The sequence below is a fragment of the Microplitis mediator genome, chromosome 9, assembly GCF_029852145.1.
Source record: "Microplitis mediator isolate UGA2020A chromosome 9, iyMicMedi2.1, whole genome shotgun sequence".
In the NCBI taxonomy this organism is placed as follows: domain Eukaryota; kingdom Metazoa; phylum Arthropoda; class Insecta; order Hymenoptera; family Braconidae; genus Microplitis; species Microplitis mediator.
Genome location: NC_079977.1, coordinates 19,774,423 through 19,788,265, shown reverse-complemented (window position 1 = coordinate 19,788,265; position 13,843 = coordinate 19,774,423).

Here is a 13,843-nt window from a genome sequence, read left to right as displayed (position 1 = left end):
CGTCGACGATATCTCTCAAACGGATTATCCGATTAAGACGGTTGAGATGGCAATCGGCGCGTTTTATTGAGGTCTAGAGCTGATAAAATTTTTGGAATGATCGGTTTAGTCGTTTCGACGATATTTGCAAAAAACCGGTTTCTACTGTTTCTTTCGTCGACGATATCTTTTGAACGGATTATCTGATTGAGACGTTCTTGGTGGCAATCGAAAGCTTTTATCGAGTTCTAGAGCTGATTAGATTTTGGAATTGATCGATCCAACAGTTTTCACAATATCCAAAAAGAACGAAAAAAAAAATTTTTTGTTTTTCGTATATCTTCAATATCTTAGAGTTTATTTGACTAAATGGTCTAAAATTTTGTTGAAAATCTAAGTTCAGAGGATATCTTCCGAATGCCGCAGTGCAGGAATCTCCAATTTTCTGTCCTTGTAGTGTAATATACTATTTCAACCCTTGGTTATGATTTTGACAAAAATTATTTATCGGAATATATTAACTTTTTTAGACTGATACGTTTATTAAAATAAACAAAGACATACAATTATTTAGTTGTTATAATTAATATGATTTAATAATCACTAACGAAAATGTAAATTTGAAGACCTGAACTAATTTTATTTAAAATGCAGATACATTAGGAAATTCCTGTGAAAGCGATGAACATTGCAGTAACATTTTGCATGCAAAGTGTTCGAAAGATGAGGTTTGTGTCTGTAGATCGAATTATTTTATGGTGAATAACACATATTGTCAACCAGCATTGGGATCATTTTGTTGGTTAAACGAAACATGTGCAACTGATCATTCTTCTTGTATTGCTAATGAGTGTCAATGCAATGAGAATTATTTGCAACAATCCGATAATCAATGCATACTAAGTAAGTAAATAAGTACCTAAACTAAAAGTATTATAATATTTAACTAATATTCAATGTCGACATTTCAGCAATAGGATCACCCTGTAAAACTGATTCCGATTGTGGCACAATAAAATTTTCTTATTGTTCACGAAACAAAACCTGTAGTTGCTTATTAAACACACTGGCCATCGAAAATCGAACATCATGCTTAGCACTATTGAATTTATATTGTCATACAGATAACGAGTGTAGAGTTGAGTACTCAGTATGTATCAATAACGAGTGTCAATGCAAACCACTTTTTGAAACTATTTCGAATATTGAATGTAGAAAACGTAAGAATTAAATATATTTATAATCCGAATTTTATGCTATTTGTTATCTGTTAAATAAGTGGTGTTAAAATGCACTTATTTTAAAATGGAAATATTCAAAAACATCATTGAAACTTATTAGGAACAAGTAATCCCTATTACAACTAAACTTGTTCATCATCTCATAATTAATCATTTATACTCAATGATAAATTAGTAACAATTAATATTAGTATTTAAATTAATCGTTAATCACATCTTAAAATTATTTTTATTCATTTTTCATTGTGCAGCATACTTAGGCATGGCTTGCGAACATACTTCATATTGTGACAGATTTATAAGCTATTCGAAATGTTCTGACGATAAAAAATGTATATGTGCTTATCATCGTTATACTATAGACAATTCAACATGCGCACCAGCATTCATCAAAACAGGTAATAATTAATTATGTCTACCGGATAATTCTGAATGTTCCGGATATGGGTGTCAATGTAGACTTAATCATGTCTTTCGGGAATTCAGATGACAACAGAATCGGGCATAGGCTTGGCTAGTTTTTGGTAGATCACTCTGAACGTAACCAGATTTGTCTACACGGAAGAAAATAGATAGAAATGGTTACTGTGCTACACAATAATGGTCATAAAGTATGTAAAAATCAATATTAGCACATTACTAGTTCTCGTTATAATAGGTATGGGTCGTTTTTACATACGGCTAAGTATGATCCAACATAGCAATCATTACAGTGTAACACATTATGCTGAAAACAAGACTGGTTATCTTGTACACGGTCACCATTCGCTTTCCAGATAATACAAGTTTCTTTCAGCAGTTAATGTATTACTATATAAAATAGGTATAGGTCCTGTGTGGAGATACGAAAAACTCCCCGGAAGAATGCGTTCCATTTTCATCCAGCATAGTAACTATTCCTGAGCTGGATAGGAACTGTTGCTTTCAGTCACATGTCTCAGTGCTGTTGACAACATTAGTTCCCGCTAAACAGTAGTCAGAAATTTATTCCGAATAATCCTACATTATTTGATCGTATCTAAATTATTTCACAAAATATTATGATTCACACACCCGCACATCTTAATATTCACTCAGAAATTGCCATTAGATAGAATTTCTTAGAACTGAATTATATAAAATTTTATATAATTATATATAAAAAAGTTTCGACCGAAGTATAAATATATATGATTATATATATTTTTATATTATTAAATTGGAAATATTTCTATAATTATATAAGATTATATCTAATTGTATATAATTTTTTTTCCCGGGTCATAATGCTTAGAATGATAATTTTGACTCCTTTGCCCTTACGTAGCATTGGAGGCTTCAATTACTTGTTTGATTTCGACTCATAAAAACTTTGACACCGTTTTTCCAAAAATTAAGGTGGTCGCGTTTAATCGAAATAAGCTTATATTACTTGCAATAAATAAAATAACTATCAAGAGATTTTGTTGAAATTTTTTGAAAAATCGTTTAACGCAACAGAACCATCTTGAGCTATCCGAGCTTCTGCCGAATTAATTTATTTTTATGCACTTTAATTTTCCTATATCTCTTAAAAATAATAATGTTCATTGATGCTTTTGTATTTTTTTTGACTGTGCATTTAGAAAGCTGTAACAAAGATTCTGACTGTATAAACGTAAGACAAGAGTGTTATGAGAGAAAATGTGTTTGTAAAAACAATTATATGCCACTGAATAATATAAAGTGTGCAACACTTTTAAATGGTTATTGTTTGAAAAAAGAAGAATGTTATGCTAATAATTCAATATGTGTTTTCAATAGATGTGTTTGTAACTCTGCATACTGGCAGACTTCTCCTCACACATGTGAACTAAGTGAGTATAATTATTAATTTTCATACATAACTACACGGAAAAAAAATTAATTAGCCGCGAGAACGCGTGTGAAAAGTGTCCTATGTTACTGCTAAAAGTCCTGATACCTCCCTAAGCCTGTTTAGGGTAAGTTATAACCATTGTAACCATTGTTTGGTATTTTAATTTTTTTTTATATTTGAAACTGACTGTAAACCATGTGCATGAAAAATTTTATTTTACATTGTTTGTTTTAAATACTTGTAACCCTTTTGTATTTTGAGTATGTTTGAGCCTCAGTAAATAATAACTCGTGAACATAAACATTTGAAAAACATTATTTCTCAGACAATTTTACTTTAGCGATAAGATACTAGCTTCGCGAGGCATTTCAGCAGCCCACCTTCCTTAATCCATTATTTTCGACCTGTTTAGTCGCTCAGAGGGGGGACATAGTAGGGGGAACACAATCTTACGATTACTACTTGACGTTTGATTGTGAAATCAAATAAGTCAAATTCATAAATTGAAAATCGCTTTGGGATTTATCAATATTGTCTTCAACAATATTGTGTAGGCGCAATTAAAATATAAAATAGAATAAACTGAGCATTTGGTCACATGAGCCCAGGTCATAGGATCGGTCATTGATCAATGTAAGAACCCTTTTATTCAATACTTTTATACGAAATTTGTACCTACGCCCATTACGATCTCCAATCATGACAGTAGTATTGAATTATTTCTAGTGTTTAACGTTCGAAATCTTAATTAATACCTTATTCAGCTACGCTGGGCAAACCATGTGCAACAGACAAGGATTGTAGGCATATTAATAAATCAAGATGCTCAGCATATAATGTATGTATTTGTGAGATAAACCATTTTGCGTTGGATAAGCTACATTGTGTACCAACTATCAATGGATTTTGTTCAAAAGATCGAGACTGTTATATTGATTCATCCCGTTGTTTTGATAATCAATGTCATTGTAAGAGTAATTACACAGCAGTATCCGTGAACCAATGTGTTAAAAGTAAGTACAACTCTATCAATGTTAAGGTTGGGAATTGTAAAATTCTTCAAAGAATTGGATAATCAAATTTATTTAATTACTAATCGTTTATTACAGCCCGCTCGTTGAGTTCTTGTAATGATAAGACGGAATGCAGTGATTCATGGCATTCATCTTGTTCAAAAGAAGGAAAATGTGTATGTGCTTTAAATAATATGCAAGTCAGTTTATCAACATGTCTGCCTCTTTTGAACGGATTATGTTGGAGAAATGATCAATGTGTGGCTGATAACTCTGTTTGCAGTTATTTCCGGTGTCAATGCAAACATAATTCCATTGCTATCGCTAACAATCGATGTGTACCAATTAACTAAAAGAAGTATCAAAAAACGTGGATCCTATGGCCCAGTCGAAGAATTATCATCGGTGGGGTAGCAGGTCTGCAACTTTATTAGGGGACCATTGTTATATTCAACGATAATAATTACCGCCAAGTAGAAATTAGCTTTTAATATCTTCTATGCTGCACTTCTTCGAATCAATGAATATTACAAATGTTTATCGTAATCGTGTTGAGAGACATCTATATTTTCCGAGTATGGCAACAAAATTTTTTAATCAAACTGTCACCTAAATTGAAAAAGTTGATTTCGAATTTCGTTTTCTTTCCTTTATTTAAATGTTGCAATCTGCAATCATACAATGTATTATAGTTATCGATATCAAAAAAAATTTTTTGAAATCGATTTAATCCAGTTGGAATTCCGAAATAGGAAACATTCTCAAAAGTTGAAAATTCTTCTCCAGTAGCACATACTTCTAAAAATTCGCGCTTGGGCGCGCTTGTGAATATAGTTACACGACCGAGCCAGAAAAAAACGTAGTCCACCAGAGCGCGCTGTAATTCGTGTAAGCCACATAAGTTGTTCTTTCTGGAGCAAAAAGCAGCCAGGAGATCCGTACTTTCGGGTCGGGGATCAATAAAAAATACATTTTGGTATGTCCGTTTGTCACCGAATCATAAAGCATTTCATTACGGAGAGTCTGATAAAAAGTCAGTGCCGACTATTTAAGACCTGCCAATGAAACTAGCTGTCATTGATATCCGTGCACCCCTTATTTGTAGAGACTGTTCACATATGAAAGACTTGCAAAGACGAAAGACAACTCATCAGCTTGGATTTCCGCTGGTTTTAGATTCTGTTAAGATATCGAATTTGGATTTTGTTGCAACAGTTGAAAAATTTTTTGATTATTGACCTAATGGTATCAATGCTTTGCTTGGAATATTATTATTCTTTTTTAGTTATCTATTATAATTATTTACCATTTTTTATTTATAATTACGTTATTTGTTTACGTAATAAAATGACAAGTAAGCGACAGATAATGATTTGGAAAATTCAAGATATATGATTATTATTATTATTATTATTATTATTATTATTATTATTATTATTATTATTAAATTATTAATATCAATTTAAAATTTAAAATATGTTAAAACAACAAATATTAATTAGAAAACTTAAAATTAAATGAAAAAAAAGTGAAATTTTATTATTCATCTTCATCGTCAATAGCATCTTCAGCATCTTTAATTTTTTGAAAATATTGATCTTTATGAAATCTAAACATATAAAAAAAAAGCCAATCCTGCCCCAGTCTTTCTTTGATAGTCATGTATTTAATTCTCTGGAAAAAATAAAACAAGACGTTAGTTTTACTAATTATTTATTCATTATTTTAATTCGAATTGAAATTTTTTCTTTTACTTCATAGTCATTTAGCAGTTTCAAGAAATGTTTGAAACATTTCTTAGTTGTTTTTTTACGTCAGACAAGTAATTGCTCCGATACAACTAATCTATGAAAAAACCCAATTGTTAATAATTATCTAAATATCAATCAAACTGAGGAGAATACGATGGCTGTAATCTAAAAAGAGTTTACTAATGGGAAAAAAAGTTTGGTGAACACGGTGAAGCTGGCTTAGTTGATCATCGAAAAAATGATCACCATCCTTGAACAACAACTAACGAAGAAGATATGTTATTAATTGAAACATCTATGCATAATCCTTTCTTACCCTCAAAGGAAATTTTACGACTATGCAATTTAAATTTTTCGAAGTGGTCAACTGCACGTCGTTTTAAAGTCAATGGTCATGTGTCCACTCGTCCAGCTAAAAAGTCAGAGTTAAGCTATTATGTTACTCAGACCAATCTTGATGAGTTTAAATATCAGATTTCTTCTTACCTTTCCACAGGTTACAACCTTGGCAAAAACTAGAGTTTACGACAGTATCGACAACTTTTTTACTGTATTTACCAATAAGGGTTGTAACGCCAAAAAGTTGAGTAAGCCCTCGCTTCTTCCAATTACCATCTCCAGAATCCGTCAAGTGCTGGATTTTCATCAGGCTCAGATGCCGTAAGATAGACGGTGGTGATTTAGGGTACATCCAGGTCATAAGGTTACCAGGTAGGGTACTCTTATGCACCGTAAAGGTATCAGTCTTTGAGAGCGTGGGTTCGAACCCAACTCGAAATCATCGAATGCTCCTGCCTTTCTCAATTCTAAATTGAAGATGCAATAAGTTAAATAATTTTTTTTTTTTTTTTTTGGCTAGACCGAACTTTTTCTTACGTATTTTGGACCAAGGATCACGAAAATCGAGTCCATTTTGTTCAAAAGTGGGGTTAATAACAATTTAATTGTTTAAGCAAAATAAATCCCTAATTGCTTGTTTGTTGGGGCAGTCTATGAAAAACTAAATGTTCAATATAAAAAAATACACAAAAAAGGTATCATAATGTCTTTTCGAATTTCAAATGTTTTGCGAGATATGATGAAAAAACAAACCAGGCGCTCAGTTTCGAAATAAACGCTGTCGATTTTTCGTATAGAAATTTTATTGATTTTGGACTTTGAAAAAATCGATTTCTTTATAACTTTAGTTAACAAAAACAAAAAAAAATGTATTTGACGAGATGATAGAAATACGTTTCGAAAAAAATGCTGTCGATTGGTGGTATCGACATATTTCGTCGATTTTATTTTTTTTTTTTTGATCATTTTAAATGTGAAAGAGAAATTCCGGCTTATCAAGCACACGACTTGATTTGGCAAGGAAAGAGCGCGTGCGATAGGCAGCTGCTCTTACAAAATGGAGAGGTCCGACCGCCTGGCTCGTTATTTTGATCATATCTCGCGAAATATTTGGGATACAAAAAAACACTTTGGTGACATTTTTGTGTATTTTTTCAATTTGAAGATTTTGTTTCCCATAAACTGCACCAACAAACCAGCGGTTTGGGAGTTACTTCGATTTGAACAATTAAATTGTTATTAACAATTGGTTGCACTACTATTGAACAAAATGGACTCGATTTTTGTGATCCTAGGCCCAAAATACGTAAAAATAAGTTTGGTCCAGCTTTGGTCAACAAAATGTACTAAATTTAGTGTCTATAAATGGCAGGTTATAAGCCCGTATTTATTTATTTGGTAAGATTGTTTTGAGTATTTGTTGAAAATAAGAAAGAAGTCGGTAAGTGTATGATTGAAAATGATGATAAATTCTGTCACAAGATGGTTCGTTCAATTACTTCGATATTTTTTGGCCGTTTGCTATCGCACATCTAACCAAAAAATATTTTTTGATCCGATGAAAACGTCACTATTAGAACTATTAGGTATCTTTTTTACCAGTTGTATCTTATCTAATATTTTTAGCTGCCGGCTATAGACGCTAAATGTCGTACATTTCAAGTGTCTGTCACACAAAGATATATTGCATTGAGTGGATGATAGCGTAGCTCGTAGTGGGGGTCAAGATTGAGGGGAAGTTTCGATTTAATTGTATCTAACATAATAGAATTCTACTGTGTGTGTATTTATGTATCTATGTTCTCTTTATTTATTATTTGAGTTAGTGTTAATCAACATCGGTAAATACCATTTAAAAATTTACTAAGTTATTAATAAAAAAATAAAATGCCTGATAAAATTTTGGAAATAAATGTTTTGAAATTAATTTTATTGTTTATATTTATGAAACAAACAAGTGGACTTACGCTAAGTAATAATACAGAGTTATCACGTGACCGCAGAGGTAATTAATATTTATTAATGAAGATCACACTGAAAAAAAAAAAAGATGTGTTGATTCAGTTCTCTTATCAAAGTTGTGATTAAATTGCAAAACGACACGCGATTTCGAGTTAAAAATGTATTATCTTAGTGAATTGACGGTACACGGAAAAAAAAATGTGGTTCTTCTGAGTACAATATTGCAGTAAACCATTGTGGTAGCGGGTACTCCAATATGGAGTAAAAGAGATTACATAAATAGTACCGACAACTGAATACAGTGGTAAACATTAATGATTGTAATTGACATTACTACACGTGTGGTCGAGGTTATTTCAAGATGAAGTTGGCATTTCCTTACTCCAACTTGACCTCAACTACAGCTGCTTTATAGAAACTACAATTTTTTCCCGTGTAGTTCACAGCACATTTTTTTTTTCACTTCCCATGGAAACCGTAGGGACAATAAGACACCATTTTCAATACATTAAATATGCATTTTCGATAATAAAATTTTGAGTTATCACCTGTATCACCAGCCCTTGCTGGAGACACTATGCAATCACTTTATTTTAAACAATGACCCGCCTAAACATGAAAGAAGTCTCAATGTCAAGTGCTAGAGGGTTCGAAATTTTTATTCAACCCTTGGTTATTAATAATAATAAATAATTATAACTTATGATTTTAACTACGAATTTTTTAGTAGTTATAATTAATATGATTCAATAATTACTAACAAAAATTCAACTTTGAAGACCTGAACTAATTTTATTTTCAATGCAGGTATATTAGGAGATTCCTGTGAAAGAGATGAACATTGCAGTAAAATTTTGCATGCAAAGTGTTCGAAAGATGAGGTTTGTGTCTGTAGATCGAATAATTTGATGGTGAATAACACATATTGTCAACCAGCATTAGGATCATTTTGTTGGAAAAGCGAAACATGTGCAAATGATCATTCTTCCTGTATTGATAATGAGTGTCAATGCAATGAGCATTATTTACAACAATCAGATAATCAATGCATACGAAGTAATCAAATGAGAGCTTAAACTCAAAGTATCATAATTATTAACTAATATCCATTATCAAAATTTCAGCAATAGGGTCATCCTGTAGAACTGATTCCGATTGTGGCACAATAAAATTTTCTTATTGTTCAGCAATCGAAACCTGTACTTGCTCATTAAACACACTGGCCATTGAAAATCAAACATCATGCTTACCACTATTGAACTTATATTGCGAGACAGATGACGAGTGTAAAGTTGATTACTCAGTATGTATCGATAACGAGTGTCAATGCAAACCACTGCACCAAACTATTTCGAACATTGAATGTAGAAAACGTAAGAATTAAATATATCCATAATCCGGTGTTGAATAAGCGGTGTTGAAATGCACTTATTTAAAAATAGAAATATTTCAATTCATCATTGAAACTGATTAGAAACAAGTAATCCCTATTACAAGAAAACTTGTTTATAATCTCATAATTTATCATTCATACTCAATGATAGATTAGAAATAATCGATGTTGGAATTTAAATTAATCGATTATCACATTTTTTAATTTTTTTCATTCATTTTTCATTGTGCAGCTCACTTAGGCATGGCTTGCGAACATACTTTAGAGTGTGAGGAATATATAAGCTATTCAAAATGTTCTGAAGATAAACGATGTATATGTGCTTATCATCGCTATACTATAGACAATTCAACATGTGCACCAGCATCAATCAAAGCAGGTAATAATGAATTATGTATACCACAAAATTCTGTTTGTTCCGAATATGGTCGTCAATGTGGACTTTATTATGTCTTTCGGGAATTCAGACGACTGAACGGAATTAGGCATAAGCTCGGCTAGTTTTTGGTAGAGCAGTTTGAACGTAAGCAGATTGGTCTGGTTCAATTCGCACTTCTGAATGTCTGATTATATTTCTCAATCAATTCATAAACTATTCGTCAAAAAGGTTCTTTCCTTACCTATTTCTATGCCTAAATCTAAATAATAGTAAGTATTTTTTAGCATGAAGCTTGGGCAGATGACAAAAAATATTCAGGAATCAATACATAAAGCGTACCTATACTTGTTCCGGGAAATTCGAATGGAAAGAGAATCAGGTAATGAGCAGGAAGAAATCTTCTCAACAAATACAGTCAACGTCCCCTGAAATCGTTTTTTCCGTTCAGGACCATTCTATAAAGTTGCTCGTTTCCTTTGTCCCTACTCTACTTGCTTACGACGATAATTATTCCCATGTGCGCGTTCTGATGCGTTATAGATATTGCAATCGTTATAGATATTTCAATAGCAAGCCAGAATCTCATACTTTGATTCGTGTCTCAAAAATAGTAGAGATGAAACATACGAGCAATATTTTAGCAAACGTATTTTGACAACTTTAGGAGACTAGCAACTTTACAATTACGGTGACTAACCTAAATAATGGCCCCTTTTTCCCTTCTTTTTCGTAACTTCCCAGAGAGGAATGTACCACGGGCCCAGGCTTGGCCCAGACTTGGCTCAACTTTGTAGAACTTTGGGCCAGACTTGTAAGCCAGTTTTGGGAAAAGTCTGGAATGATAATCTCGGGCCAAGACTGGTTGCCAGACCTGGTCAATGCTTGGTTACCGGACCAGGCCCATGTTTCGTTGCCAGACCTGGTCGATACATCAAGAAAACGAATAAGTTTAATTAAAAAAAATTTTATTATTATTAACCTCGTAGAGTTTATGATAATTAAAGTTCAAACTATTTAAGGGAGATAAATGATGTGAAAAAAACTCATTGGAAATTCTGTTGGGCTCTGGGTACGAACTGCTATCCTTCTGATTGCTGAGTCTGAACAGTAGCTACTGGACGAACCTACTAATGTTGAACTGATACATTTATATGATCTACTTATTAAACTATAGGTTGAAACGGTGGGTTGCCGTTCAAAACTGTACGAGATGTTGGAACAGCCTTTTCGTGGGTTACCCTAGTTACTCAGACCCATGAGACTCTTATTTATTATTATTTTATTAATTTTATACCCGAACTGGCCTTATAAATCTAAACTAACACTAGTACTTAGCCTAGATCGTAGTTCGGAGCGATGGTGATGTCCCTGATGACCTTGGACTGGCTGGACCTGATGAGTATGCGATTATAACGCCTTAGCGATAAAGGTGGGCAGGATAACAGGTGAATTCTCTCGAACACTGGTATCAATTATTAATTAAGATTTTATTAAGAGAAAAGCTTAATTAATGCCACTTCACACACACTTATCGGTATTATTAATTAATAACCGTAATTAATAACGGGAGCGTTTCTCAATTTAACTAAGTGTAAATTGAGCTCAATCTGAGGTAAATTAAACTAACTGTTAATTTACTGCTGATTAACTAACTGTAATGCAGCACTACTGGATTGATTTGCAACGACTGCTTAGAATATTACAAGGATTCTAAACTAAAGCCGGTACCAAAAAGCTGATTTTGATTGATTGCGCTCCGTTTATATAGTCGTGCCGACGCACTGTCTCACGTGACATTACCTGGGGTCACATGATGGCGGAGGCGCACGAGGCAACTTCGTAACAAGGTATAGTTGCCAAACTTCGATAATCTACCTTGGCCCAAGTCTAGGTCACCATTGGACGGCCAATGTTAAGTTACCCAGTCCTGGCCCAAGTCTGGCTTGCCATTAGATGGCCAAAACAGGTGATTCCAGTCTTGGCCCAATTCCGGGTAATCATTATAACGGCTAGAACTGAGTACCTAATCTTGAGCCAAGCATGGGCCAATATAGGTGGGCCAAAGCTAGGTTCCCAAGTGCTGTGCCAAAGAGAAGATCTAGAGATGTCTTTGAAATTTTTTGAAAAATCGTGTCACGCAACAAAATTATCTTGAGCTATCCGAGCTTCTGCCGAATCAATTCAATTATATGGCCTTATATTTACCTATATCTCTTAAAAATAATCATGTTCATTTATGCTTTTGTATTTTTTTTTGACTGTGCATTTAGAAAGCTGTAAAGAAGATTCTGACTGTATCAACGTAGGGCAAGAGTGTTATAATAAAAAATGTGTTTGTAAAATCAATTTTTTCCCACTGAATAGCACAAAGTGTGTACCACGTTTATATGGTTATTGTTCGAAAAACGAAGAATGCTATGTCCATAATTCAATATGTGTTTACAATAGATGTGTTTGTGACTCTTCATACTGGCAGAACTCTCCTCATACATGTGAACCAAGTGAGTATAATTATTTATTTTCATACATATCTACATGGAAATAAAGAAAGGTTGCTGCAACAGGAATAGGTTTTGCGGCATGATTTTGGTACTGCAACAGGAATGCTCTGTAGCTGCAACGGGATCCATCTTAATACAGCTACGAGATCAGTCCTGTTGCAACCACAGGTCCATTCCTGTAGCAGTCACAAGAATAGTCTTGAATTTATCATGAGTATAATAATGTGATTTATTGGAGTTGAGAAATCATGCTGATGAGAAAAATCTTTTTACTGCACATACACGCTCACACGCTCACACATACATCTATATGTGTAAATTTATTTTTTTATCGGTATTGATTCTCAACTCTACTAATTTAGGCCCTATCTGGTTGCAGCGGCAGTTCTTTTTTTCCACGTATGCATGTTCGTTAATATTAAATATAAATATATCCTATCAAATTTATCAGAGCACTAAGTATACACTGATAAATACCTAAAAATAATAAAATTTCATTACCCGAGTAAGAATAACATTTGGCCGAACTACGACCACACGGTTTTAAAAGACCGAACACGACTAAACTAAGTCTGCAACGGCTCATAAAAATGTACGACCAGGTTGCAAATGAGCTTTGCAACAAGCTTGCAACCAGCTAATTTTGTTAGCGTAAGCTTGTAGCCAGGTGACCAAACATCTATTACAATAAGGTTGATCGAGAATACAACAATCAAATGGATTTTGTTCGACTATGACTCGAGATATGTTGCAATATATTTATACTTACCCCACTTGTACAGTTCGGAATCTTCCTGCAAATAATATTCTGATCTTCATACAGTGCGTTAATTAAAATTTATTTCAAAGACCATATCTTGGAGTTCAGTGGATTCGGCGTTACATTGACTCTTGATTTTAGGCAATGTAGTAATAAATTATTTCTAGTATTTAACGTTCGAAATCTTAAATATTACCTTATTCAGCTACACTGGGCAAACCATGTGCAATAGACAAGGATTGTAGGCACAACAGAAAATCAAGATGCTCAGCGGATAATGTATGTATTTGTGAGAGAAACCACTTTGCGTTGGATAAGCTACATTGTGTACCAACTATCAATGGATTTTGTTCAAAAGATCGAGACTGTTATATTGATTCATCCCGTTGTTTTGATAATCAGTGTCAATGTAAGAGTAATCACACAGCAGTATCCGCGAACCGATGTGTTGAAAGTAAGTACATCTTAATCAATATTAAGGTTGGGAATGGTAAAGTTTATCGTAGAATTGAATAATCAAATTTATTTAATTAATGATCGTTTGATACAGCCCACTCATTGAGTTCTTGTAATGATGTTATGGAATGTAGTGATTCGTGGCATTCATCCTGTTCGAAAAAAGGAAAATGTGTATGTGCTTCAAATAATATGCAAGTCAGTTCATCAACATGTCTTCTCTTTTGAACGG